This window comes from Equus przewalskii, chromosome 15, assembly GCF_037783145.1.
Source record: "Equus przewalskii isolate Varuska chromosome 15, EquPr2, whole genome shotgun sequence".
NCBI classification, from domain to species: domain Eukaryota; kingdom Metazoa; phylum Chordata; class Mammalia; order Perissodactyla; family Equidae; genus Equus; species Equus przewalskii.
The window spans coordinates 72,542,399-72,567,407 of record NC_091845.1 but is presented as its reverse complement, the minus strand read 5'-3'; the positions used below and the strand labels follow the sequence as shown (position 1 = coordinate 72,567,407).

Genomic DNA, 25,009 nt, shown 5'->3' with positions numbered 1-25,009 from the left:
ACTCACTGCCCCTGAACCAGAGGATGGGAGGGAGGAAGGACAGTGTTGCATCAGTGGCGGCCGGGAGGGAAATGAGCTTTTCACGGATTATTGGGTTAGTTCCACTTCTCCCCCTTTTTAATTTATTTGTCTGCATGTTATCCAGAGCTGAAAAGGCTCCAAGTCCTTTTCCATTTTCTTTTAATTAGATCTGATTTTGGAGTCTGAAAACTTGGGAGGGGCTCAGGTTACAATAGCAGGATGACAACAGTTGGAAAGTTCTCTTCTCCCCATTAGATCTTTTTGAACTCTTTTTTTCAGAATTTAAGATTCCTAGTGATGACTTTCTTTTTTCTTTGCATTTCTTCCTTTTTTTCTTTAACAGTTACAGTACCGTTTGCATTGTTTATCACCTTATCCCATTTTGCTGTCTTATGGTTAAAAATCATGAACATTCCTCACGAATTTCAAAAGAAGAGTATGCATTTATTTCCACAGTCCTTTTCTTTGTAGTCCTCTTTTGTATAATGGAACACAGACCAGGAAAGTTGGTTGTGGTCCCTCTGGGTATTTAGCAGGAGTAATACTGACTGTATAGTCTCTCTTCCTTGAAGCACAAAGAAAGAAGGAAAAAACTGGTGAGAAAAAAGACCCAAGTGGTGGATAATCTGGTTTATCACTTAAAATCACTAGTGACTTCATCCTGGTTAGGTTAAGGGCATCTGAGGCCCAGGTGGGACAGCTGAGCATAGAATACTTGGTGGCTTGTGAAATAACAAGAACATATTTCTTTGCTGCAGCCTGGACATGCCGTATGGCAGCAGATGCTCTTACAGGTGGATTGGTGCCAAGATAGGATGTATGCCTGTTATCCATGGAGCCCTTCCACAGGCCCTCTGCACCAGAGAGTGTTCATTTTACAACTCACCCAGGGCAAGAGGCACTCTCTAAAGTCCTACTTGGTGGCTTGGAATGTATGATGCTATAGGGCATGTTTGGGGTGATCTGACTTAACATCTAGGCCACAGAATCTGTGCAAAGAGCACTTTGGGAAGCCAGATTTGGGCACTTCAAATTGGTGGGTAGCCATCCTCCAGAGAAGCTGACACTGAGGTTCTAAAGAGGCCTCAATGACTGCTGACTGGGAGAAACAAGACATACGTGTTCAGTGACTGTGGAACAAGAAAAATGATTCAAATGTGAGCCCAAATTGAAAGCCCCAAAGGCTGAAACTGAACGTAGGTTTTGTTTTGAAGTGAAGCTGCTTTGTACATGGGCAACCCAAAGGAGCCTGCTCCGGGATTAGTAGAGCAGGGGTTCTCAAATTTTGTGTTTTACAGATATTTCATGGGCTCCTGAGAACACCAGATTGCCCAGCTGGTATTCTTTGTAGCCTGTCATGAAAATGCCAACATGTTGCATGTGAGGACAGCATGCAGTTTAGCTCTGAACCCACCCGTCCAGCCCGGGCCTGGCGTGTGTTGAAGGAAGAGATTTTCTCAGGGAGTCTGGAGGGATCACAGGTGGCCTATGGAAGATGTGGCTTTTGACTTGGACATTAAGGGATGAACAAAGTTGAAACTTGAGGACATGGGAAAGGAGGAAGAATGTTTTCAGCAGAAGAAACTGTGAGTCATGGCAGAGAAGGAGAAAAATATGATTGATTCATGAGGAATAGAAAGAAAGCTAGCTTGGGAAACATAAGGGTATGTGACAGGATGCAGTAGAGGAAAGGCTGGAGAGGTAGGTCACAGCGGAGTCCCAGAGAGCCCCAAATGGGCAGCTTGTGTGACTATTTTATTGTGTTTGTAGGAAATGTGGACGCGGAAAGCTGGTGAGCAGGGAAGCCTGGGAAGCGCATTTTCTTTGTAAAACGAGGGTTCTGGTCAAATTGTTTCCTCAGATTCTTTTCTCCAAGCTTCACCTCAGCTGCTCCAGAAAGAGAGGACAAATGGCTTACAAATTCTGGCTTCCCCCGTTCTGGACGACTCTCTGTCTTTCTGCCTTTCCTCAGAATGATGGGGGGTGGGGGGAGGGAGAGACAGAGAGAGAGAGAGTGAGAGAGAGATTGCAAAGCAAAGGGGTTCTAGAATTCATAGGTAAAGGACAAAAATCTTAAAAAATTCTATGGAAAGCAAGTCCTTAAGAATTAGTATTATTGTTGTTATTTTGACTTTTGTTGATAAAAGCGGTGTTAAGTGCACCTGCTGAAAGCAAGCAAAAGGAATTCTGGTATTTTGAAGTAAAATTTTGGAGAGCTGTCAGAGTTAGAAAACAGTTGGGAAACAGATCTTCTGAAACTCAGAGCCATAGAAACATCTGATGCCGTTTGTTTGACGTGCGTTAAGATGCGCGTAAAATACCACATTACCGCACACACGGAGGTTGGACTCCTCGTGGCTCCTCACCTCGCTGCCGCTGCCCTGCACACGCCCCTGGCTGCCTTGGCCCGGCCTGCTCTCCATCTGCCCTCTCTTCCCTGAGAGAAAACGACAGAAAAACCTCTTTGTCTCCCTTGAAGCACAGAATCATAGCATTTTAAGGCTAAGAGGAAACTTACAGCCTTCGGCAATTTTACAGATAATGAAATTCCTACGAATTCAGACCACACTAGGAAGACTGAGACAATGAGACCCATATATGTGGCTTATGTCACCAACGTGTGAGGCAGGGATAATGTCTAGATGTTAATAAAGATGGATGAACTTCCCTGTGAGGTGCTGACCCTAACTTTCCACAAACTCCGTGGTTACAAATGGGCTTTAGGATTTGGAAACTGAGTGGATCTGAAACTCTGGAGGAGTCTGAGGTGGGGACAATTCCAGGAGAGGGATGTCCCATGGTCTCTCAAATCTATCCAGTTCCTTGTGGCCATCCTTCGGCCTGGGCTACTGTGAGGGCAATGAACTTGAAGGAGGGCATCATCCCCCTTTCTCAGAGCCTTCTCTCAGAGGGCTGACCTCCTCCAGGCAGGCGGCCGCACTGACCCACATTGCTCTGCCTGCTCTCAGACTTTGGCTGCCCCTTATGGACAAAGATCAGGGGGGAAATGGCTGGGGTCTCCTGCTGGATCTGACCTGACACTGGAGAGATGGCTGACCAGAGCCCCAGGGCCTCCTGCCTACGGCTCCAGCGCTTCACAACACCAGCCCAGAAAAGGTGGAGAAAAACTCGTGGAAAGCAATATGTGGTATTGTCTGTTGTGGATATCAATCATTTATTATGGACATTAAGCCAAATAAAAGTGCAAGTAAAGATAATAATGATTTTTGAACAAATATTAAGCACGCAGTTTCTGATTTTGGACTGACATATTACAAAAGCAGGGCTCAAACACCCCAGAGCTAATAAAGACATATCAGGCTTTCATTAGAACAGATATTAGAATGAAAACACAGCTTAAGCACATTTTTTACACAGTGAAATAGAGAGTGAGCAGAGCTTTCATCAGGGCTGGGGAAATCAAAATTTAAAACCAATGTCTACTTAGAAGTTTTCCTACTGATCATCAATTCAGCATTCGTTTGCAGTATTAATAACTCTGCTAGACCTGGCAGGAGCCTTTTCTCTGCTGAGTTAATAAATTTTTCTGTGAGCCTTCGTTTGATTGATTACATCATGGTAAGTGTGACCACATAAGAAGTTGCCCTGGAAATACGCTTCTCCGAAGCAACAGTGAAGGAACAAGGAATTGCTGAGGGAGAACACGTTCTAGTTCGGAATTGTTTATGATAGTTCTCAGAAAAATGAAATCAAAATAGGGATAGGAGAAGGGGGATTATTGGCAAGGGGTAACAAAAAATTAAAGGTTTTTTTGTGCATATTACATAGGCATTTGGGGGGAAATATTTTGACCTTAAAAATTCTGGTAGAATATTCTCATCTAGCAGGGAAAATAATTATACTAAATAAATATAAGTAGCAAAGTCAAAGGTAAGGTAGATCAACTTTTTTGTTCCCCATTCCAACCTCTGGGTTTAGGAGCCAGATGCTGAACATGACTCCTGGGTTCAGGCTCACAAATGCAGGAGGGAGCGAGGTGGGGCTCAGCTGCAGATGTCCCCTGGATGCTGTATTTGTTCTTAGGATGCTGGTGAAGGCAGCAGACTCTTGGAATGTCCTTGTTGGGATGAACCTTAGCCTTACCCCGCTCCTCATTTCCTTATTATACTATTAACAATTAGCTCCGTAATTTACAAGGCCTCCAAAATAAAAATGCAGATCGGGCCCCTTATTCAAAACTTACTAAGAATTTCAAGAAGGCAACATTCAGCATGAAACCAAGTGCGAGGGCCTTCTGAGCATGGGGCCCTGTGTGGCTGCACAGGTCACATGCATATGAAGCCAGCCCTGACTATAAATGGGGGAGCAGGGTCCACAGTGGCTGAAAGTTGTCCTCCAATAGACCTCTTTACTCTTCTTACTGGTTACTGGCAGCTCTTGGGCTCCGTAAAGTTTGGGCAGAGGAGGAAGGAAGGGAAAGCACACGGAGAAATCACATTGTGCGCTGCTTTGGTAGGAGGGTCAGTCACATCCTTCCTTCTTGGTTTCCTTTCTTCAGCGACACCTGCAGGTGTCTCCTGTGACCCCAGAATCCTTTATCTATTCGTGTCATCTCGAACGTTGAAGTCTACAGGGCCAGGCACTGTGCCAGGGACTGAAGACACAGAGATGAACCAGACAAGGTATTCGTCCTTGAGAAGGCCCATCTGGTGATGAGAGAATTTGACTTTTATCTGAGAAATTGCAGAGTCGCATTTCATGCAAAGAGGTAGAAAATGTGAGTTGTCATTTTCAGATAGAGAGAATAAAATATCAGCTCAGTTGGCATCAGTTTATCATTTTTCAGGGAGGAGGATGACATGGAAAGGCACAAATCCTTTAGTAAATGAGCTGTCTTTATTTATCAGTGGTTTTGGGTGGAAAGGGAAAGGTGAATTGATCTTTATGGGTCAAGACTATAGGACCTGCAGAAGGGGGTAGAATCTGCTGAGGAATGGGCTCAGAAACCTCCAGAACTCACTGGGGTCAATACCTTGACTCCCAGCAGTTGTGCAGGATGCCACTTGTGATTCAGAACAAAGTGGTCTCCTTGGTGTGGTCTGCACTTTGGGGCAGTTGTCCTGGCAAAGTGGGTAGGAGGGTGAGGAGATTCATGCACACAGGCCTGCATGGAGAAACAGCCCAGTAAACTTGATTTAATCACAATCTGTGTCTTATCAGACAAGTCACGGAAGGGAAAATGAGTCTGTTTAATACCTTTGATCATGGCCTCAGTTTCTTTTACCTCAAGAAAGCCTTCTTAAGGAGGGGGTGTTCTCCAAGTCCATGAGGAATGAACCTCATGGTTGCTGGCTTCAGAACAGAGTGTCTTTTTGGTTTGTATTTAATTGTGACAGACTTTTTCTTTCCCCTTCTGTGAATCTTAACTACAACACAACAGATTTCTTTTGGGTATGGTTGAAAACATTCTGATTTTCATCTTTTCTGTAAATATTTTGAAGATGGATAAAGACAATCTTTAAAGGCTGCTCTTGGAAATATTTTTTTTCTCAAACTGTGTTTACAACATATTAAACTAGATACACATTCTAAAGACAAAGATGTTGGTTTTTCTGTCTGAATGATGTCAAATAAACAGTCAAGTTGTAGGTTGGGATGTGGTGTACGTGGTTGGTTTGCTGCCTGACCTGGACTCACAGGGTTCTAGCAGGAAACATCCCTCCGTCCACAGCACATTTCATTGTGACATACAGATTGGTTCTTCTCTGGTCTTAGATGGAATTTAGGATAAATTCATAACTTTTTTTTTTTTTAAAGATTTTATTATTTCCTTTTTCTCCCCAAAGCCCCCCGGTACATAGTTGTATATTCTTCGTTGTGGGTTCTTCTAGTTGCAGCATGTGGGACGCTGCCTCAGCGTGGTCTGACGAGCAGTGCCATGTCCGCGCCCAGGATTCGAACCAACGAAACACTGGGCCGCCTGCAGTGGAGCACGCGAACTTAACCACTCGGCCACGGGGCCAGCCCCAATTCATAACTTTTTAAGGTGACTTTCAGGGGACAAAAATATCTTCTGACCAGCTCCAGTCTCAAGAAAGATCTCAATTCAATAGTTAAAATGTCCCGTCCAGGTCCATGTCACATAACTCCACACCCTTAACAAGTCTAAAGCGTCTCCCCTCTGTGAGCCTGCCAGGCTGCTTTGGGCTGGGAAGCCTGGAATGGGGTTGGGATGTCAACCGCTTTTTCTCTCTTTGAATTATCGGTTAGTGATTCTCATTATTTGGATTGGTTATTGATCACAATTCTTTACTCCCTCCCTCTGCCATGTGCTCTTTCAGTGCATTAGAAAGGGCAGTATCCCTTGCCACCCCATTGATTTTGGACTTGGCCAACAGAAGGATAGTAGTTATGAAAGAAGCAGAGCTTGGTAAGCTCCCGGGTGGTTTGGCCTGGTCTCTTGGTCTCCTGTGATGGGAGGGAGGGGTATGCCTCAGCTAGCCACTCTTCCTTCAGTCAGAATGCCGGCAGACCCGTTTAAGACAGCTTAGCACGCCCTACGACAGCACTGGATACCATCCTTTGCAATGTAAGGATAACTGGCATTAAATGTTTTTCTTTTTCGCCTTTGGGAACTCAGGAGGAATTGAGTTAAAAATTGTTCCATTTATCACATCCTGATACATAGGAGATATTTTCTACTGTGAAGCTGAGAAAAAGCATAGAGCCACACTGCGCTACAATGTATAGGAAGCACCCTGCACAGTGCCTGGCACATGGTCAACACTCTATAAATAGAAACTTATTGTAGTTATTAGTATTATTAATTGACGTTTTTTCTGCAGCAATTGAAGTACTCAAGGACTGCAAAATTACTGTTTGTGAGTAAAGAGGACGCCTAGGAGTTTGCTAGCTTCGGAAGCTATTCTGGGCAGTTCAAATGCTGCTGATTCCATTTCTCACTGGATATTGATCCAGGGTTAGGACTGGAGAGACAGAAGGTATATAGGCTATTTGTGGTCAATGCTACGACTGTAAGAGTTTATGTGTTTTATTTGTAGGATCTTCATTTATTCGCAGGACATCCCTTAAGAGCCTGAGCTGGATATCTTCCATTTGCCCCTTCAGATTCACTCTCCACATTTTTCAACCTTACTCTGTGCCCAGGGAGGTTGACCTGGATGGGCTACTTCAACTGGGCTCTCTTCTTATTTCGCTGTCAATTGGGCTCAGCCACTGGGGATTACCAGAGGGGGATCAAAGGGAGGAGGAGAGAGGGATCAGGGTGTTTGTTTCTGTGGCTTCCACCCTACCAAACTGGAGTTTACTTCATTCCTCTGCTAAAGGCCTCAGCTCCCGCCAGGAAATGCTCTTCCTGGAGCTGTTCTCCCCGTGTTCCCATAGTCCTCCTGCTGTTACTGCACTGTCTCTTATGATTTCTCTGAACCGGTGCTTCTCAATCTGGGTTGCACATTAGAACCATCTGAGGAGGCTTTAAAACATTCTAATCTGATGCCCAGGCTGTGCTCTGGACCAGTGCTGTCCCTCAGAAATATAATTTGAGCCACATATGTAATCCTAAATTTTCTAGTAGCCACATTATTAAAAGTGGAAAGAAACAGATGAAATTAACTTCTATAATACATTTTATCTAACCCAGTATGGCCAAAATATTACCATTTCAAGAAGAAATCATTCTAAAAAATTCTTAATGAGATATTTTGCATTCCTTTTTTTTTTTTTTTACTAAGATTTAAAAATCTGGTGCATATCTTACACTTAAAACACTTCTCAATTTGGACCTGCCACATTGCAAATGCTCAGTAGGTACATGTAGCTATGGGACAGTGTGGCTCTTGACAAAATGGATCAGATTCTGTGGGGGTGAAACTCAGGCAGCAGTAATTTTTAAGATTCTCCAGGACATTTAACGTGTAGCAAGGTTGACAGCCACTGTCCTAAACCCTGCCCATGTCTTTCTAAATAGAACTTTGTTAAACTCTCTTTAAATCACCTGATTTGAGAATGTCGTCTATTTGGTGCTTGTGTGCAGCCTTGCCTGGGAATATGGAGATGATTCAGGCAGAATGCCTGCCCTCTGGGAGCTTCCACTATTGAGCAGAAGACAGCCGGGTCAGCAGGCCATTACGGTGTGAGGAGCAGGGCTGGATGACCCTGGAGGCAGACCAAACGCACCTTTAGAACACCAGCCAATGGAGCCACCAACAAAGTGAGAAAGGCGAATTTTATTAGAATTCCTTACACTTTATTCATTTGAATGATATATTGTACAGTATTTCTCTCTCCTAGTTTAAAAGAGACACCCTGGGCCAAGGAAGCTCCAGAGAATGTTCTCAGCCCTGGCTGCACATTTGCATCACCTGGAAACTTTGTTAAACAAATTCTCAAAACTAGTGGGTGAAAGTTTGATAAGAAACAGGATATTAACATAATCTTTAGGTATCTCTCTGCAAGATACTTAGGGTTATAAAGAGAAAAATAGAAACATTACAGTGGAGAAGGCTGACAGACACCACCTTAACCAGGTGGTCAAAGTTAACATATTGGAATGGGACAAACTGGCATTGTGGGCCTGCTGATATGACACACCATCACTTCTGTGGTATTTCTGCCCAAGTGTGTAACTTGGATCTAATAAAGAAGAACATCAGACAAACCTCAATTTGAGGGACATTCTGCAAAATAACTGGCCTGTGATCCTCAAAAATGTCACTGCCATGTCAGACAAAAACAAGAAAAATTGAGGATTAAAGCATTTCTGGCTTCATCTACACAAGAAGGAGGTGAAATCGGATGATTAATCTGTAGTCTCCTTGGAAGGGCCAGGAGGGTATCTCCAAGTGTATGGGAGCAAAGAGCCAACGAGACCATGCTGCTCCTGCCTCAGGACCTTTGCACTGGCTATTCCCTCTGTTGGAATGCTCTTTTCTAGGCATCTGCATACCATGCCCAGCCCCATGTTCAACGTACACTTCTCAGTGAAGTCTTCTCTGGCCACCACATCTAGAATTGAGCCCCACTCCTACATCACCCATTCTCCTTCTCAGCTATATTTTTCCCTGTAACACTTACCATCATCGAACCTGCTACAGCTCTTATTTCCCATATTTATTGTCAGTCTATCCTCATTAGAATAGAGAATATCACATTATCCTCCTGCAGTGATTGGCTTAGGGATGGTCATGTGACCCAGTCAGAATCAAGAAGAAACAAGATTGTGCTGGAACCTTGAGAGACCAGCACATTCTCTTGTTCAGTTGATCTTGAGCCTGTGAGGATGTGAGCCTAGCTTTGCTGAGTACCTAATGAATGAAGCTTGTATAGCAGAAGGCAGAGCCAAATGGGGGAGCAGACCAAGGCTGAAGGCATTATTTGAGGTCCTGTATCAAGATGTAATGTGTGAGCCAATATTTTCTCTCTTTGCTTCAGTCAGTTTGAGTTGGTTTTTCTATTGGTAGTAACTGGAAAAATCCTACCTGATAAATAGAGCAACCTTCTTGTTCTGATCTGTCTTCCATATCTCTGCTTATAGGAAAGGGATGCTGACCCAAATGTCTGGGCACCTGGTTAGGTGTTCTATGTAAATGAATCGATTGGCTTTTGGTTGGTAAGAACTGAGGCTTTTGTGAGTTGATTGGGACCAGCCAGGCCCAGGGTTACCTTTGTGCTGCTGAGGAGACTGAGGTTCTGGTCCCAGTAACAAGGCACAGGCTCTGGGATGTGAGAATTGATTAAGGCCCGGGGATGAATGACACAAAGGGAGGCCTTGAGTGGCCTTCACTGTAGGCATCTTGAGAGGACGCTGTTTATCCCTGGAATTCACAGATGGTCTGTACATCGATGCCAGGCTGCCTACATAGCTCTCTAGGGGAGATTCATGGCAGATTGATTATAAAAATGCTCCTAATTTTCATCTTTCCCAAAACCCATGCTTCTTGTAGTGGGACTTTGCAGGTCCTCCCATGAAGAGGCCGAGTCTATTCCTTTTCACCTTGAATCTGGACAGGCCTGATGACTTGCTTTGGCCAATAGAATGAGGTGGAAGTGACAGTGTGCCTGTTTCAAGCCTAGGCCTTAAGAGGTCTTGCGTGCTTTAGCTTCTTCTCAGATGCCCTGTGAGTACGCCCAAGCTAGCCTGCTGGGAGAGGAGAGACCGTGTGGATGGGAGCCCAGAGTCCTGGCCAAGCTCGTTGTAGCCCAGCCTTCAGCAAGCCAATTCCATCAAAAGTGAGAGAGACCAGCCGAGGTCTGTACAACAGCCTGCCCCAACTACAGATGACCACAGATGCATGAATGAGCCCAGCTAAGACCAGGAGAGCTGTTCAGCTCACCTGTAGATTCATGAGAAATAATAAATACTTACTGCTTTAAGCCACTGGGTTTTGGGGTAGTTTGTTATGTAGTAATAGCTAACTAATATTACCTGTTAAAAACTCTCATTCCCAGGCTCTATCACCTGAGATTCTAATTCCATTAGCCGGGGGTGGAACTTTAGAATCTATATTTTAAAAAAGTTTCCATGTTTCCCACCCAGGCTCTGAAAGCAATTATTAACATACCTCCCACCTGGAAGTTCTGCAGGTGTGTTATATACACAGGCCCCCAACACTTTCAGCCAGCCCTTCAGCAGCTCCTCGTGGGCACTGTTTTAAAACAATTGGTAAGCTCCAGTAGCGGCAGAGTTCTCAGGTGAGGAGGTCCCGAGACGTGGGCGGGAAGGGAGCCCAGGGAATTCCTGCAGCTGCCGCAGAAGACGTCGAGGAAGTGAAAAAGCATCAAGGTTTCTGGACACTCAATTTGAACTCTATTAAATGAAACACAGGCCCTTTGAGAGAGGTGTTTGTTCTGGATTCAGCTGCGCTCTGCTCAGACAATGGCCCGTGGGGACAGATCTGTCACAGGCGCGCAGGTGTCTGGTTTGAGATGGAGGACTCCCTCCAGCCTGTTTGTGAGCCAGCCGATTCTGTAATTGAAGGGGAGCCTGACCTGAGCACTCCTGGGCTCTGTGCAGAAGGCCACTCAGCCTGGCCTTTGGGTGAGCTCATCGCCCCCGCGTGCCTACCTTCCTGCGTTCAGGAAGTGCTTGTCTCATCGTGGCCCCTTCCATGTGTCTCCTGGGGGGCCATGGGATGATGTCAGGGTCCCCCACATCTGTGCAGTGACAAATAAGCAACAGACTAAAGCACTAGTTCCCAGAGCTGGCGGCCTATCTCTCCAAGTGGCCTGTTTCAACCTGAGACAGTTGTGACCACGCAAAAGTCCTTTATACATTTAACGGTGGAACACTGTAGAAGGCAATCCATGAAATGGGCAAGAAAAAAAGATCGTCCCTGTTATTTTAGCATTGATCTAGAAGCAACAGCCAACGCAATTACAAGAAAAAAGAAATAAGTATCAATATTAGAAAGGAGAAAACAAAATTACCATTATTTGCAGTTGATACTATCATACAGAAACCAAGAGAATTGACAGAAAAATTATTAGAAACAATAAAAGAATGATAAGGTGGCTAGTTAAAAAGTCGATATATAAAAATCAATAGTCTTTTTACATTTAACTTTTTATTGTGAAATGTATCATATATATAAAAGTAGATGTGTGTGTATATATATAATTAAAAAATACATATATAATTTAAAATTAAGAGAGTAATGAGCATTCTCTGATCACATCCCCTTTGTCCCTCCAGAAATATCCATTGTTAATCGTTGCTTTTCTTTATTAATTTACAGTGTTGCAACAATTGCCCATATGCCTAATAAATATATTGTTAGTTTTGCTATTTTTTTTCCTGCTTTTTCTCCCTAAATCCCCCTGGTACATAGTTGTATCTATTTTTAGTTGTGGGTCCTTCTAGTTGTCACATGTGGGACGCCGCCTCTGCGTGGCCTGATGAACAGTGCCATGTCTGTGCCCAGGATCCGAACCAGCAAAACCCTGGGCCACCGAAGCAGAGCGTGTGAATTTAACCACTCGGCCACGGGGCCAGCCCTAAGTTTTGCTATTTTTTAAATTGAGATATAATTGACATACAACATGATATTGGTTTCAGATGTCCAACATAATATTTCAATATTTTGTGTATACTGTATATATTGCGTAATAGTTTTGCTATTTTTGACTTGCTTCTTTTACTCATCAGTATATTTCGGAGCCATCCATGTTGACGGTGTAGCCATGGTTTAGTCATTTTCTTTGCTCTATAGTATGTCATCATGTGATGATATTTGTAGTACTTACTGATCCAGTTTAGTGTGAAAATTTATGTTTTTACTTCAGAAAATGTTGTGTTTGAATTTGGGGTGTTGCACCATATATATGTATATGTATTTATATGTATATATACACACTCATTCTATTGTCTTTCCAAAATTAAAGAAAACTTTACCACAAGTGTTTTGGATAAAAGATTATTGACCTGTACCGTAATTTATTCACGCATTCCTGTTTTGGTGGACATTTGAGTTGTATACCAGCCACTGTGAGTGTTCTTGTATGTGTCTTTTGGTGCATATGTGCAAGAGATTCTCTAGGGTGTAGACTAGGAGTGGAAATGGTGGGCCACGAGACATGCATGTGTTCAGCTTTGAAAACCCAGTTGTCAAAAATGGTTAAACAAATTTTTACATCTACTGACAGTGTATAAGAGTTCTCTTTGCCCCACATCCTCACTAGCATTTAGTGCTATTAGACTTTAAAATTTCTTCAGTCTGTTGAATGGATATTTATATATCCTTGTGGATTAAAGTTTTGTTTCTCTAGTTGTTAATGAGGTTGGGCATCTTTCTACGTGATCATTGGCCATTGAATTTCATCCTCTGTGAAGTGACTGTACATCTGTTGCTTATTTTTCCACTGAGTTTTTGCCTTTTTCTTATTTATTTGTAAGACTACTTTATATATTGAACATACAAATCCGTTATTTGTTACATATATTGCAAATATCTTCTTCCATTTGTGTCTTATCTTTTTCTCTTTCTCAATGCTATCTTTTGATTAACAGAATTTGTTTATTTTAATTTAGTTGAATTTATTTAACTTTGAGTTTTGTTTTCTTTTGGTGTCTTAATAAATTCATTCCTACTCTGAGGTCATAAACACATTTTTCTACTAAAGTTTTATAGTGTTAACTTTTATAGTTGAGATTTTAATTTACTAGAAAATAAGTTTTGTATGTGGTGTGAACTAGGTGTTAAATTCCTTTCCCTTTTCTATAAAGATAATGCATTGATCTAGCTTTATTTATTGAAAACTCTGTCCTTTCCCCATTGATTTACAGCATCACCTCTGTCATAAAGAAAGTATACATATATGAAAGGGTCTATTTTTGGGTTTCAGTACTGTTTCATCAGTCTATTTGTCTCTCTCTGCATCAAAACCATATTGTTATAATTATCATAATTTCACAAAAATCTTGATATTTGATTCTTCCTTAAGTGTATCTTAGATATTCTAGGTTATTTGTACTTTTGTATAAATTTTAGAGTTATTTGTCAATTTGCACATACACACAGACACACACACACAAACACAAACATAATGAAGAAAACTGACATCTCTATAATACTGAGTCTTCTAAACTGTGAGCAAAGGATCTCTCTTCATTTGCTTAAATCTTATTTACTGTCTTTCAGTAAAGTTTTGTAATTTTCAACACAGAAGTCTTAACACATTGTGTTAGGTACCTGATTTTTGTGCCATTGTAAGTGGTTGGTATCACTCAAAAATTTCAGTTTCTAACTGTTTATTGTTGGTGCACAGAAATGCAATTGATTTTGTAAATTGTTTTTTAAGCAACACAATTAACAGGCTTGATTTAATATTGATGTATTTAGAAATCTTTACCAATTAATTGTAGAATGCATATTTTTCTCAAGCACACATGGAGCATTTACAAATATTGACCATGTTCTAGGTTGCAGAACAACTCTGAAATACCAAAGAATCTGTATCATACACACCACATTATGTGTCCACAGTTTAAGGACAATTATGAAAAAAACGAGATAAAAACTCATGTCTTTGGAAAACTTAAGGCATTTCTAAACTGATCAGGGGAAATATCATAAGGAGAAACAATAACAGTATTCAGAATTAAATAGTAATGAAAACACCACGTATCAAAACTTGTGAGATAGTGCAGCAGTGCTTAAAGAGAAATTATACAAGTATTCTTAAAAACTTAAACTAGAAGAATGGTTGAAATTTAATGATCTAAGCATCAAAGTTATACCAAATTAAGAACTTAGAAAAAGAACAACAGAATAAATACAAAATAAAAATAGAAGTAATGAGATAATAAAAACCAGAGCAGAAAGTAAAGAAGCAGAAAACAAATATACAATAAAGAAGACTAACATAGCCAAAAGTTGGTTCTTTGAAATGGGTCCAGAAAATGATAAAACACACACACACACAAAACAAATTTAGGATTGAATAGGGGGACAATTTAAAGATACAGCATACATATAAAAAAATAGTAAGAGAATAACATGGGTGGCTTATACCTATAATATTAAAAACTTTCTTAAAACATCTAGAAAATATAATTAAACAAAACTGGATCAATGAAAACAGAAAATAATCTTTCCACAAAAGCAGACCCAGGCAGTTTATAGTTGAATTTTTATAAACTTTAAAGTAACAGATAAGATTAATCTTATACAAAATCTTCTGGATAATTGAAAACAATGGAACACCCTCCAATTTATAAAACTAAAATAACCAGGATTCCAAAATTAAACTGAGACAGTAAAAGAACAGTAAATTACAGATCAATTGGCTCGTGAACCTAAGTGCAAAAACCAAACCAAAACAACCCAAAAAGCCAAAATATTGGCAGATTGAATCCAGGCAATATACATAAAAATATAATAGATTACATCAAAAGTTATATTCCAGGCATTCAAGGTTGGTTTAATGTTATAGATTCTATTAATGAATTCACTACATTAATGGTTCAAGAGGGGAAACAAGATGATAGTCTCAAAAGATGCAGAAAAATCACTTATTAGAATTCAAAATCCACTTATCACAAAAACCTTAAGAGAATTAGGAAGAAGAGGGATGGTTTCCCCAGATATTGCAATATGCATCTTTAATTTACAAAAATCTAATATTAATTGGCACTTCTCCCCATCCAAAATAACGCAAAGACCTTAGCACACTTTAATTTTCATTTACCCTCTTTGACTTATATGTGTGTTTAAATTTAAAATTAAATAAAAGGACTTTAAATCTCTTGGGACTTTAGTCCCAGTTTTATACTCAACATTCATATAGATTTATCTCCATTTTTGTTGATCTTTATTCTGCCCTACATTTCTAACCTTCCACTGGAGACCATCCTTTTTCTGCCTCTAGACAACTCTTACTAATTTCTTTAGTGAGAGTCTGCTGGAGATGAATTCTCTCAGATTTTTCCTGTAAATCTTTTTTTTGACTTTTATTTTGGGAGGGTATTTTTGCTGAAATTCTAAGTTGACAGTTTTTTCCTTACAGCACTTTTAAGAACTCATTCAGCTGAATTTTGGCTTCTGTTGTTTCTATTGAGAAATTTAACTTTCAGTTTTATTATTGCTCCTTAGAGGCTTCTCTAGCATTTTTCTCCAGCTGCTTTTAGGATCTTCTTATTGTCTTTGCTTTGCAATAGTTTTACGCTGATGCATCTAGTGTCTTCTTTTTGCCTCCCTTTGTCTAAGATTCCGAGGGGTTCTTGAACTTGTTGATTGATATCTTTCACATGTCTCGTGAAGTTCACAGCTTTCATTGCTTCAAGTATTACTGCCTTTCTTGGTCTATCTTGCCTCCTTCTGAGAATCCATTTTAACATAAATTAGGCTTTACACAATCCTCAATATCTTTCTTCCTGTCTTCTGTTTTTTTCTATCCTTTTGTCTCTTCATGCTTTATTCTGGATATTTTCTTCTAACTTAACTTTCAAGTCACAAATTCACTCTCCAGCTGTTTCTAATCTGTACTTAAATCCATCCAATGAGTAATTTATTATTTTTTTGTTTTATTATATTTTTCAGTGTTGGGATTTCCATTTGATTCTTTTTTATGTTTTCTAGTCCTCATCTGAAATTCTCCATTTTGAATTTCATTTCCTTGAGCAGGAGTACAGTTCTTTCCTTTTTTTTTCCTGCTTTTTTTCTCCCCAAATCCCCCCAGTACGCAGTTGTATATTTTAGTTGTGGGTCCTTCTAGTTGTGGCATGTGTGACGCCGCTTCAACATGGCCTAATGAGCGGTGCCATGTCCGTGCCCAGAATCCGAACACTGGGCTGCCAAAGTGGAGCGGGCGAACTTAACCACTCGGCCATGGGGCCGGCCCCCAGGAGTACAGTTATTTCGAAGTCTGTGTCTGATAACCCCATTATTTGGATCTTTTATTATTCTGTAAAGGAAAAATGAGTGCTGAGGGCTGGGCTAGCTTCCCTGGGCCTCTGTTCTCCCCCAAATCCTGATTTGGTAATTCTTCACTATTTTGTTAGCTTTCTAGTTTTTTAAGCAACTTTAAAAAAAAAAGCAACATTTGGTCCAATTCTAACACTGTCTTGGAGAAGGATTGATCTGAATTACTTAGTCTACCATTTCAGAAAGTGAAAGTCAGTAGATTTTTACTATTCTGTTCCTTTTTTTTTTTTTTACCTTCTGCATTTATTGCTTTTATAATTAAAAAAAAGCTCACATTTGAAAAATAAGGTAGCTCTATATGGTCTGACTGATGTTCTAGTGCTTGAGATTCTGCGCTCTCAATGCAGTGGCCCAGGTTCACTTCCTGGTCAGAGAACCATACCACCCGTCTGTCGGTTGTCCTACTGTGGCAGCTGCATGTTGCTGTGATGCTGAAAGCTGTGCCACCAGTATTTCAAATGCCACCAGGGTCACCCATGGTGGACAGGTCTCAGCGGAGCTTCCAGACTAGACAGACTAGGAATAAGGACCGGGCCACCCACTTCCAAAAGAACTGGCCACGAAAACCCTGTGAAGAGCAGTGGAGCATTGCCTGATAGAGTGCCAGGACACGAGAGGATGGCGCAAAAAGACCCCGCGGGGTTCCCATCTGCTGTCTGCACGGTCACTAGGAGTCAGAATCAACTCTACAGCACCACCGACAAATACACTCTGACGTGGAAAGCGTTCTAAGGCAAGAAGTACAGAATAAGCCACCGAACAATATGTATACAACAATGTTAATACCAATATCTAACATTCATTGAATGCTTATTATGTACCAGGAGCTGTTCTAAGGGCTTTAGATGTATTGGCTAATTTACTTCTCAAAAGATTCCTAAGTGGGTATTAGCCTCATTTTATAGATGAGAAAACTGAGAGGTTAATGAACTTGCTTAAGGTCTCACATCTAGGATGTTACAGACTCAGGATTTGAATCCAGGCCATCTAATTCTAGAGCGCATGCTGTAAACTGCTGTATTCATTATACATGACATATAGCATACTCCCCCGCTCCCAAGTTGTGCAAATAGTATACCAAACCACTAACAATGGTTTCTTACAGACTTTAAAGATGAATGCACTTTTACTGTTTTATTCTGTATCTGTGCTATCCATTATGGTAGCCACTAGCCACACGTAAGTATTTAAACTTAAGTAAAATTAAATAAAAATAAAAATCAGTTCCTCAGTCTCAGTAGCTACATTTCCAGTGCATTCAATAGCCACAAGTGGCTAATGGCTACTTTATTGAACAGCACAATATAAAACATTTCCATCATCACAGAAAGTTCTATTGGACAGTGTGCTTTCAGAGTTCAATAGTGTTTTAATTTTTTATAATAAATTTGTATTCATGATTTACTTTTGTAATTAAATAGGAAGGATCAATGATAGAAAAGGAAAACTATTTATTCAGAGCGGAAATCTTTTTGTCCCCTTATTAAGTGACCATACTGTTTTTTCTTCCACCCTCTGGAGTTGCTTAGAGGGTTTATTTCTCCTACCAATTGTCTCTTTGGCTATTTAAAAGTGACACAATGCGTAAATCAGTGAAAAGCTCATTAGAATAAAACCATGATGGGTTTCCTGGAAATGTAGTGGCATCTACATGGGGCTACATTTCTCCTGACTATTTGGAAGCATTAAAATGTGCATTGTTTTCAAGACGTTAACCAAATCATGTGCATTTTAAAAAGGTTTTCTTGGAAGCATGCTGACAAAATATTGATAATTTATTTTACTAAAGGTCAAGCTCATTGATTGTATGTTTCTGTGAATTTTAAAATTGCAAAATGGGAAAATTTGTTTAAAAAGTACCATTTCCACCTGTGGAATATATAAAGAATCATGGTACCTCTGGATTAGAAGGAATATCTTCGCTTATAGCATTTCTTCTGTCTCATCTTCTGTCTTCCAACAGAGTAGGAACTGGCAATGTTTAGTCGGGACATGACTAAACTTCTAATAACTTGAGTTCTGTCGTATGGAATACAGAGTGGGTTGATCTGGGTGGCTACAGGTACAGGACTAGAACCAGTAGGGGGAGAACCAGCTGAAAAATATTTTAACAATTTGAATTCCAGCAGTGGGATGAACTGACACACAGTCTGATAAGCTCCCTTCTCTGGCACCAAGAGTGCAGGCAGAATTTCAAAGGCCAGGGTGCTGGAAACGAGGCTAATAGGATGACCTTCTAACTGTTATATTCTCAGACCCTATGACTCGTCTTGCACTGTATACCCGTGAGACTGTCACCAGTTGTACCTATCATTCAACTTAGGCTAAGTTATTGTCCAGCAATAAACAACATTCAATCAGTGGCTTTGTAATAACAAGGGTGTATTTCTCCATCCACATGGAGGTCAGCTCCATTGTAAGGTAGCAATAGCTCTGCTCCATGTTGTCTTCTTTTCAGGATCCAGGAGGGAGAATCAGCTCCTATCTGAGACATCACTGATCTTGTGGCAAAAAATATAAATAAATATGGCTAAACCACACAATAACTTTGAAGCTTCAGCTCTCAAGTGTCACATATCCCTTCCACTTGAATGGACAAGGTAAGTCACATGGCAAAATCTGACATTAATGGGGTGGACACTGTAATCCTCCTAGAAGGATGGGCAGTATATACTCGAGAGCAATAATAAAACCCACCACACAAGTGAATGGAAAGGAGAAGTCAAATGTTAGCAGAAAGCGAGTTGTGATGAAGGCACAGGTCGAGTGGAGTTGAATGTGAGGATTAATCCCTCCCTTTCTTCCTACCTTCCTCCTTCCCTTTCCCTTCCTTTCTTCCTTTCTCTCATCCTTCCTCCTTCATTCTTTACTCTCAAATAGTGTATCCAATTCTAGATGCTGAAGTAGGTCTTGAGGATACAGAGGTAAATAAAATGAATACTTGTCCTGGATGAAATCATAGTCTAGTGCAGAAAAAACAAGTAAACATATATTATAACAAACTGTGTCAAGTGCTATAAAAGGGTGAATTCATAGTTCCCCAAGTGTACAAAGGAAAGGCATCTAACCTAGAATTTTGGAGAGGGATGAGTGGCTTATAGAAAGCCTCTCAGAAAAGACCTTAATTTCAAACTGAGAGTACAAAAAAGAGCACATTCCAGATGGAGGGAGCAGCATATGTAAAAGTACAGATGTGGAGACAGCAAGGCTCTATCTGGAGACGTATGACTAGACATATGTGGCTAGTGGCGACCATACTGGACAGCACTGATAGAGTTCAGTGTGGACGGAGCTGGACTTGAGAAAGGAAGACTGAAGAAGGGTGAAGACAAATGAGGCTTTGAATGATGACAGTGTGAGGAGAGGCATTGGCTATTCCACAAAGGGTCTTTAAGTGCTAATTTGGGATCAACCTACTATCTACTAAGCAGCCGTTGTGAGCATTCTGCGCAATAACGTCTGGTAGGAAACACCAATGGTGTAGAGAAAGGGGTGGTATTCATAGATTTTACATAGAGAGACTTCTTTGAAACACGGCAGATTGAACATAAGCACTTAGTTTTTATCTATCCTGAAACATCACTTAAAAGACACTAAAGGAATCCCAAAAGGAGAAAAAATCCTTCAAGAACAAGGAGCACAGGAGAACGGCCTACAACAACATGGCAGCTGGGAAGACTGTGTCAGTGATAACTGACTTAACAGCCACAATAAAGCGAACTCCGAAGCCAGCAGTAGGGAAGGTCAAGAAGTAACTCAACTTTTGTCCCAGAGCCCACAAAGTCTCTGTAACTGGTGGCACAAGGTACCCTTGGAGGTGGGGCTGAAGGTAGAGTTAAAATAGAACGAGTTGAAGGTTTAGTTTAAGATGAGAATAGAAGCTGCACCCCTTGTCTTCCTCAATCCTCTTCACCATTGCACACAGCCAGGCAGAAAACTGGAGGGTTATAGATTTGTTGTCTGGAGAGACTGAAAACAGAAGGTCTCTGGACTGGGGTAACACCAGGCACAGTTGAAGGTAGGGGCACTGTTGTGAATGTAGGGTGATTAAGTGAATATTTATGTATCAAATATTGAGATCCCAGCCTTCCCTCCCACTGGCAGCCAGATTTATCCCTGCCCTTTCTGTAGATTCTGCTCATTCCAAGAGGAAGGACCAAAAGATAGCAACATTGAGGTACCCCAAGAAATGCTCCAGCCAAATTGTTATGGCTTGTTGGCTCACCCAGAACTTCCATTTGGTTCCTAAGTGTCCCACTTCTGTAGCAATTTTAGTTTGCTATCATTGTGCTGTTGTCGTGTTCTCTGAATGTCGCTTTTTCATAGCCTCTTATTTTTTTCTTATCTCTGTGAGAATATTAATCATAATTTTCCCCAAGTTTTCATTTTCTTGAATATTGTGTTTCCTCCTACTAGTGTTGGGTTTGTGCGTTTTGGTTCCAGTCTGTCATATTAGAGACTTCCTCAATTGACTGACATTTCTTAGCTGTCCATTCATGTTCATTTCCTAGAACACACAGCAAAAACACAGAAAGATGGAAAATGAGAAAGAAAAAAATAAGCTTAGAGGATAGTTTGTAAGACAAAACACCCAAATACCCCGAGTTCCAGAAAGGAAGAATCGAGACTTGGCAGCAGGGAAATCATCAAAGAAATAGCTTAAAGATGTCACAGAATAGAAGGAGGTGAATTTCCAGACCGAAAGGGCCTGCCCACTGCCTGCCCACAGGATCGAAATCGATCCAGGGCAAGGCACATTGTGAAATTTGAAAACACTAGAGAAAATGAAGATCCTTCAGGCTCCCAAAAGAAAAACATACAAACCCCAAAATGATCAGGAATCAAAGTGGCATCAGACTTTTCAACAGCAAGACTGAAAGAAGACAGTAGAAAATGCCCTCAGACTTCCAAGGGAAAATAATTTCTATCCACTAATTCAATTCCAAGTCTAACAAAAAACTATCATCAGGATAGAATAAAGACATTTTCAGACATGCAAAGTCTCGAAACTTGTACCGCCTCTGCATTTTTTCTTGGGATGATAGCAGAGTATGTGCTCCTTCAAAACTAGAGTAAACCAAGAAAGTGAATGACCTGGATCTTGGAAATGGGGGATTGAGCAAAGTATAGACACAGAAGGCCTCCCCTTTTGGAGCAGGATGAGAGCTGTGCAGCAGGCCTGGAGAGTAACCGTTCAGATTGCAGCAGGTAGGTCAATAGGCTCCTAAATCAATATCTCCAAGCGGATAAAATTGATCCCTTAATGTGTAAAAATAGATTTATACATCCAGGGAAGAGTTTGTTGAATTAGTATTAAGTACAAAGAAAGTGAAGCAAACAAACAAAAAGGCAATTATAAATGGAAGTGAAAACAAAACGTACAAGAAAGGAAAAGTACTCACAGTGTGCTGCGTGGATAGCTGTATTGATGGGAACACTTGATATTGATCTATAACCCAGATTCAGTGGAGCTGTATGTGCAGGAAACAAGAACTAACAGAGATTGGCGAACTTTTTCATAAAGCACCAGGTAATAAATATTTAGGCTTTGTGGACCATATAGCCTCTGTCACAGCTACTCGACTCTGCTGCTATGGCACCAAAGCGGCCACAGACAACACACAAACAAGTGGGCGTGGCTGTACTCCAACACCACTTTATTTCCAAAAACAGGCCGAGGGCCATTGTTTGCTGACCTCTGGACCAGAAACGTGTGTGTGGAGAGAAGGGGGTGAGGTGAAAGAGAACCAATCCTTCATATTTTGTAGGGGGGAGCCAAGAGTTAATGTCTGAAATTGAAAAAAAAAAAAAAAAACCCAAAGTAGTAATCTAAGTATATTTTTTCAAGATATGGAGATAAATACCATATGAAAATGGGAGTGGTGGAGGTGAGAGACTGCTATTTATGCTATGGGTACAAGCTTTGTAGAACTGTTTGTTTCTTTAACCCATGTGTTCGTGTAACTTGGGTAAAAATAGCTAAACTGAAAAATAAAAATAATGAAAATTAACGTGGGCAGCAAACCGTAGCTTATGCTTGCTTAGGTGATAAAGATGAGGTCACTGAGTGTATGTGGAGGAGGGGACATAGGACCCTGAAGCTCAGGCAGAGTTTTACTGTCTGCAGCTTCCTCCCCACCCCTAGGTGGGCACCCTGAGGCCCATGGACAGGGTGCATGCCTGCTCAGCAAGGATTTGTGACTGGCAAACTAGAAACATCTACACTTGTTAACTTCCTAGAGTCAGGCTTTCGTCAGCAGCTTTCAGGTCTGCGACCTGGCGTGGTGCTGTGGTGACGGGCACACGCCCAGTATGGCTGTCGCTTGTGGGTGGGGTGGGCATCTGTGGTCAAAACCCTCAGGAGTGTCTGACCTGGGATGTTCTTCTGTTGCCACACACGGGTAGGCCTGTTGCCCAGAAGATTGGGGAGGTTCCTGCGGATCAGGGGCAGGGTGTGGGGTGACCACAGAGCAGGGCTAGGTGGGAAGGCCCCGATGCAAGGTGATTGTGCTGGAGCCTCACCTGAGCCGGGCTCAGGCAGGAGTGACAGAAATGCTGAGGAGATTTATGGGTCTGAGGTACTCTTGAGGCCCTAAATCAAAGCAGAGGGCTCACAGCAAATTAATGAAGCTAATTTCTGACTGGAATTGTCGTTTGTGAATCATCGTGTCTGTGCTCATTAAATAAATTATTGGTGTCTTCCCAGGCTTATGGATGCATTATAAATGAGGGCTCTTCATAAATAATTTGTTTCTGCTTGTGTTTAAAGGTAGCTGGGATGAGGGGGGAGGAGGGGCGTGACCAGGGCTGGGGGGTGGGGGTGGGGGGGGGGTTGGAGGCCAGAGCAGCTGAAAGAGGTGGCTGAGGTGGGAGAGGGGAGTGAGAGGTCAGACCTGAGGAGAGTGTGGTCAGACTCTGCCCTGGCCCCCGGGTCAGCAGGGTCCACCCCTGTACCCTGATGGCTCTGCCACTGAATTCAGTACGTATATTAGGTCCTCCACATCTGCTGCCTGCCACCAAATGGGCGAAGACCTTCCTCAAGATGAGACTTAAGACCCCACACCCACCTCTTCCTGACCCCTGTCTCCCAGGCTGTTGCTTCCAGCCCATTGGCAGCTAGGACCTGTGAGGTGAGGATACCCAGGGGCCAACTTGCTAATCCCAGGGGTCCTACCTTAGCTGCGAAAAGACGAGAGGAGTGGCCGAGGGTTGATGATGAGGAGGGAACGAAAAGTAAGTCAAAGCAAGGAGGGACGGGGGATAAGAAGCAGCCTCCCAAACTGGTTCTGGTCACAAGACAGGAAAACTCTTTCAAGCAGGGGCCGTTACCACTGGGTATGTGGTGATGCGTGGACCTCACAGCAGGGAAGCCCTCCAGGGAGGGAGAGCCACACACGGGAGCCGACGGGCACAGATGACGCTCTCTCACTTTGTTGCAGGTCTCCTCTCCTGCAGCCTCCTTCTTCTCTTGTCACTCTAATGGACATTCCAGTAGAAGGGGGACAATCCTAAAGAAGAGGCGAGGGGCGGGGGCTGGGCAGATACCTCCGAAGTATGTTCTTCATAAGACAAGATCCTGAAATGGAGAAAGAGCCAAAAGAAGGAAAAGTGATTTGTCTACACTGTCTATAACAAAGACAAAATATGAAAATAGATGACATGAGGGATACCTAATGGGAAGGAGGGAGGAAAAAGCCCCACAGCGCTTCCATCTCTGAGATGTACTGACAAGTATGGCAAGAGCACAGCAGCCCCTCAATTTGTCCTCTCAATGGATTTTGTGAACCCAGAGTGCTTGTTTCCATAAAAATAATGTGGTAAGTGGAGGATTGTTTCCTGGGGCAGCCTGCAAAAGACCAATGGTCCAATCATGGCCCACACAGCCAGCTGGTCCTCGGATGGCGCGTTGTCCCCAGGGGCCTAGAATTGGGGGGACTGACGCTATCCTTGGAGAGGTGCCCAAGGGCCACAGGGGAGACCTGTATGGAAAAAGAGTTGGCAAAGAAGCTTCCTGAGCTGGTGGCTTGATGGAATATGTTGAACCTGTGTCTAGAAAATGACCCAGCAGTTAGGCAGGCTCCTGGTTAACAGGATGATCCCAAATGGAGAGGGGTGCACCCCAGTGCTGAGCAGTGCAGTGGGGGCTGGGGCTCTGCATCCCTGGCAGCCATCCCGTCTGCCTAGCAGCCAGTCACCTGTTCCTGGGGCGCGTGTGTGTGGAGGGTGGTCATCATGTCCATAAAGCCTTCTTTGGACTTCCCACTTAACAAGCAAACTTTCAGTCATGTGGCCCCCGCATGAGGCTCTGCCCTGACCAGGTGTTCACAAGCATCTAACCATTTAACACATCGACATCTGGCAACTTTATGAGCCTCCGGAAATGTGGTTGGCATCCCCAAGTCAGATCCTCTCTAGGACCTGCCATTGGTGGGGTTTCTGAGCCCTCAGACCAGCTTGCCCTCATGGGCCCTCTGCAAACTTCTTCACACTTGAATACCCATAATCTCAGTAGCAGGGCTGTGTCCTGGGAGGGAGTGGAGGACAGGCCACAGAGTGTGGGGGGCAGAAGAAGGAAGAGTGAAAGGGTT

The 25,009-nt window shown here is 42.2% G+C and overlaps 1 long non-coding RNA gene across 1 annotated transcript; it reads right to left on the bottom strand.

The window, feature by feature from the left end:
- Positions 1-417: 417 nt before the first annotated feature.
- On the bottom strand, positions 418-21,997 carry LOC139076006 (uncharacterized). The gene is made up of 3 exons (XR_011527181.1): positions 21,824-21,997; positions 2,388-2,458; positions 418-586 (listed from the first exon to the last, which is right to left on the bottom strand). It is a non-coding gene; the product is annotated as an uncharacterized lncRNA (long non-coding RNA).
- Positions 21,998-25,009: the final 3,012 nt, after the last annotated feature.